This window comes from Cynocephalus volans, chromosome 4 (assembly GCF_027409185.1).
Source record: "Cynocephalus volans isolate mCynVol1 chromosome 4, mCynVol1.pri, whole genome shotgun sequence".
Lineage (NCBI taxonomy): Eukaryota > Metazoa > Chordata > Mammalia > Dermoptera > Cynocephalidae > Cynocephalus > Cynocephalus volans.
Genome location: NC_084463.1, coordinates 166,744,937 through 166,750,161, shown reverse-complemented (window position 1 = coordinate 166,750,161; position 5,225 = coordinate 166,744,937). Strand labels below are relative to the sequence as shown.

The window sequence follows — 5,225 nt, the reverse complement described above, 5'->3', positions numbered from 1 at the left end:
GCGCTCCCAGCGCTGCACTCTCCTGAGTGCGCCACGGGCTCAGCCCCAAAAATATTAGTTTTTCAGGCAGAAGGAAAAGTACATGAGATAGAATTATAGATCTAGAAAAAAAGGAATGAAAATCAACAGAAATTGTAACTAGGATAAATATATTAAAATTATTGTTATTATCTAAATATCTTTAAAAGGTAAGTGACTATTTAAACAATGAAGGGGTTTGGAACATCGACCCCCAGTGCAGTTGGCTTACTGTTAATCAGAAGCCTTACTGACAATATAAACAGTTAATTAACACATATTTTCTATGTTATATGTATTATATACTGTATCTTACAATAAAGTAAGCTGGAGACAAGAAAATGTTGTTAAGGAAATTATAAGGAAGTGAAAATACATTGACAGTACTGTATGTATCGATGCTGTAAGTTTATGTTGTCTTTTTATTGAAAGAAATCTGCATATGAGTGGACCTGTGCAGTCCAAACCCACGTTGCTCATGGATCAACTGTATACTGTTGGAAAGTTCTTATATTATATTTAAAGTTGTATGATATCACTTGAAGGTAGACTATGATAAGTTGGAGATGTAAGCTACACACCCTATAGCAACCACTAGAATAAGAAAACAAAGAGTTATTTTTAAAGAACCAATGAAGGAATGAATGGAATCATTTTAAAAATTATTAAATTAATCCTTCCTCCAAAACTAAACCCAGAAAAAGAGAGATAAAGGAGTGAAGAACAGAAGGGACAAAAAAAAAAAATAGCAAGGCAATAGACTCAAGCCTAACCACATCAGTAATTACATTAAATGTAAATGGTCTAAATACGCCAGTTAGAAAGAAGATATTGTCAGGCTGGATAAAAAAGCAAGACCTAACTCTTCACTGTCTTCAAGAAACATGCTTCAAATTTAAGGACACAAATATGTTAAGTGTAAGATGATGCTGTGGTAGGCAGCTTCTACAGAGGTCCTAAGTATCCTGGTATTCATGACCAAGTCTGGGACTATGGGGAGGCAGGTGAGATACTTGCCTCAGTCACTAAATGTTTCTTCCAGGTCGTGGGGTAAAGTTTATTGTGAAGGCTCATGGGGTGAGGATGGGATGGGGCAGTCTCTAGGAGGCTGAGTCAGAGGCCTCCAAGCTCCCTTGATGTTGGTGCTCTATGGCCTTGCTGACCTCACTGAAGTCCTTGCTGTCCCCACCACTATGCTCAGCAGCCAGACTCTTCTCCTCATGACACACCTCCCCAAGGTGGAGAGCCACCTTGCTCTTGATGGCACCCAGCACCACGTGCCTCACCTTTTCCTCCAGCTCCAGGTGCCGCCTCAGCTCTTCGGCCGTCTGGGCGAGGTCCCTTTTTACACGTATGCATCTTCCCCATGTGCATGGTATTTAGGCTCCCCTTCACTGATCTGAAAGTTGGGGGTATTGGAACAGAGGTACAGGGCTGCCCAGTTCCTCTTCCTGACATGCAGGGAGATGTATTTGGCACTGAAGTTCTCTATCATGGCTCAAGAGGCCTGGTCCATCAACTTCTGGGCCAGGTTGAGGTGCCAGTTGGAACACTTAACAGTCTTGAGGTGATATGTCCACGGGCCACACCATCTGAGTCCTCTTCCATTTTGGCCGGGATGTACCCCACGATCTTCCCCTTCTCATCCTCAGTGATGTAAGACAGCTGGGCCCAGGAGAGGCTGCGGTGGGAGCAGTATTCCATCTGGTAGTTCTTGGGCAGGCAGAGGAGGTTGCAGGTCCGCTGGCATCGCATTGGATATGCTCATAATGGTGGCAGGGCTTGCATGTCCCAACGGGTTGTGAATGCGCAGACACCTGCTGCCACACTCCAACGCAATGCTGGGGCAGCCGGGGCTGGGGCCAGGGCCAGAGCTGGAGTCAGAGCTGGAGCTGGGCTAACAGGGGCCTCAATCACTAAATTTAAGGAAGCAACAAAAAACAGTGATCAACATAAAGAATATTTTAATGCAATATTTTTAAAAATACAAATTAATTTATGAAGACTAAAATATCAGAATTCTAAATAAAGACAGGATTAGTAATAGTACCATGTCATGCTGAACCCTATTGGAGCCTGAGGCAAAAGGACAAATTCGGCCTCATGAGAAGCCCTGATCCACAGGCTCCCAGCTGAACTGTGCTCGATTTCCCGGCCCACAGGAAACTTCAAGATAACAAATATCTGCTGTTTTAAGCCACTAAACTTGGGGGTATTTGTTAATACAAAAGATATTCTGTGTCAAAACTAACCAATAGAAAGCTGAAGTGGTCATTTTAGTATCAGAAAAAGTAGATTTCAGAATAAAGCTATTACCAGAGATAAAGAAGTTTACTTCATAACAAGGAGTAAATTAAGAGACATAACAATCTTAAGTGTTAATGCATAAGTCAAAAGCTGGTAAACCTGCAAGGAGAAATAGATAAAGGTACCTGATAGAATAAGTAGACAGAAAATCAGAAAAGATATAGAAAAGGTAAAAAACACTATCAACCAACTTGACCTTATTGACACTGATAAAAAATTTACCCAATAACAGCAAAATACACATTCTTTTAAAGTGCACACTAAATATTTACCAAGATAACCATATTATGGACCGTAAAATGAGTCTTAAAAAATGTAGAAGGATTCAAGTTATACAAAGTATATTTTGTGGCCATAATGGAATTAAACTACATTAACAACACAGAATATCTGTAAAACCCCCAAATACTTAGAAATAAATAAAATAGATATAAATAATTCATGGTTCAACAAATAAATCAAAAAAGAAATTAGAAACTATTTTGAACCAAATAAAAATAAAAACACAGTATTTCAAAATTTGTGGAATGCAATACTTGGAGGGAAATTTAGAGTGCTCAACAAATATATTAGGACAGAATAAAGATCTAAATCACTGACCTTAGCTTCCATAAGAAACTAGAAAAATAAGAGCAAATTAAACCTAATGTAGGTAGAAGAAGTACAAAAATAAGGATCACAGCAGAATCAGTGAAACTGCAAACAGAAAACAATAGAGAAGTCAGTGAAACCCAAAGTGGGTTCTCTGAGGTCAATAAAATCGATGAAAGCCAAACCGATCAGGAAAAAAAGAAAAAGATGCTAATTGCCAATGTTAGGAATGAGTGAGGTTGCATCATTAAGATTCCACAGATATAAAAAGTATAATAAGAGAATATTAGGAACAACTTTATGCCAATAAATTTATCAACTTAGATAAAATAAATTCCTTGAAAGACACAAACAACAAATCTTACTTAAAAAAAAAATAGATACCCAGAATAGCCCCATTCATCTATTCAGTAAATTTAATTTGTAGGTAAAAACCTTCCTACAAAGAAAACTCCAGGCCTATATGGCATCACTAGTGAATTTTACAAAGTATTTAAGAAGTAAAAGTAATCCTACACAAACTCATCCAGAAAAATGGAAAAAGACAGAATACTTCCCAACTCATTCTATAAGGCCAGCATTACTCTGATACCAAAGCCAGAGATATACAGCACAAGAAAAGAAAACCATAGGCTGACATTCCTCATAAACATAGGTGCAAGCCTTCTAAAAAAAGAAAAAAGGGTAGCAAGTCAAATCCAGCAATACAGAAGTGAGGTTTATTCTAGAAATGTAAGTTTGGTTTAACATTCACAAAATCAAGTTGGTTAATTGGCCATATTAAATTAAAAAAGAAAAACCATAACATGATCTTGACGGATGCAGAAAACGAATTTGGCAAAATCCCACATCCATTCACGATTTTCAAAATCCCAGCAGACTAGGATAGAAGAAAACTTTCTCAGCCTGTAAAAAAGCATCAAACTTAATGACAAGGACTGAATGCTTCCCTATAAAATCCGGGACAAGACATGGGAGTCTCTGCTCACAACTTCTATGTAACAGTGTTCTGGAGGTTTTAGCCAGTGTAACAAAGCAAGAAAAAGAAATGAAGGGCGTGCACATCGGAGAGAGTAAAACTACCCCTATTCACAGAAAATGTGACCGTCTATGAAGGAAACCTGACCAAATCTACAAAAACACTATGCTTATTAAAATGATTTTAGCAGGGTCACAGGTTACAAGATCAATATAGAAAATCAATTCTATTTCTATATATGAACAGAGAACAATTGGAAATTGAACTAAAAAGTGCCATTTACAATAATACCAAAAATATTAAGTACTTAGGTATAAATATGGCAAAAGATGTGCAAAACCTGTGCACTGAAAACTGCAGAACTTTGGCGGGGGAAATTAAAGACTTAAATAGACGTTAATTTTCCCCAAATTGGTCTGTAGATTTAATGCAATTCCAAACAAAATCCCAGCAGTTTCTTTTTTTTTTTTTTTTGGTAGAAATTGACAAACTGGTTTTAAAATCCATATCACTCATGCAAACTTATTTTCGTCCTTCAATTGATACATTGTTTTATCTGTGAGAATTTGAGGGGTGGAGTCAGGATGGAGCACATCATAATTCTTTCCCATTAAAATGAATGGAAATCGTTTTTTTGTTTAAGTGCTTCTCACTTCGCAGAAGGGCTCCTGTGAACAAGCCAGTGTTTTTACGCGTGGGACACGTGTGCACACAAGTCTGTCTCAAGTTCTCTTCTCTCTGTTTTTGGTCTAACTTTGTTCTGCGCCAATCTTAGGCCGTATGGGATTCTGATATTACACTTCGTCATATGTCTTAACAGAAGGCTGGGCAAATCCCTCTTTTTTATTCTTTCTGTTCAAAGCTGACTGAGCTACTCAGGGGCCTCTGTACTTCTGCATCAGGGTCAGAGTAAGCTCATCGAGCATCTCAGCTCCCCAGCTGAGATGCTGACTGGGATGTCTCTGGATGTCTGGGTGAATTTAGGGAGGTTTGACATCTTTGTAGTGTCAGGCACCCCTGCATGAAATGTCTGTGTTTACTCTGCATAAGCCTACTGGGGGCCTTGGTTGAGAACAGTGTTTTTCACAGTGAGGTCTGGCATATGCCTGTTACATTAATTTCTAGAAACTTCCAGTTTTGTTGCTGTTGGGAGTGCCTTCTTTTATTGCATTTACCCATTTTTGCAGGTACTGTGTGAGAAGTTCCTTACTACTTCTGTATCTTGCTGCATCTTCCGGGATTTATTTATCTTATTGTTTGAGCATTTCCTGCAAAGCGTTGGTAAGCACTCTGAATATGCTGAGGCTGACAGTACCCAAGAGTATTTTCA

General features: G+C 38.5%; 1 pseudogene; it reads right to left on the bottom strand.

The window, feature by feature from the left end:
* Positions 1-1,118: 1,118 nt before the first annotated feature.
* Positions 1,119-1,773, bottom strand: LOC134376719 (N-alpha-acetyltransferase 10-like; annotated as a pseudogene).
* Positions 1,774-5,225: the final 3,452 nt, after the last annotated feature.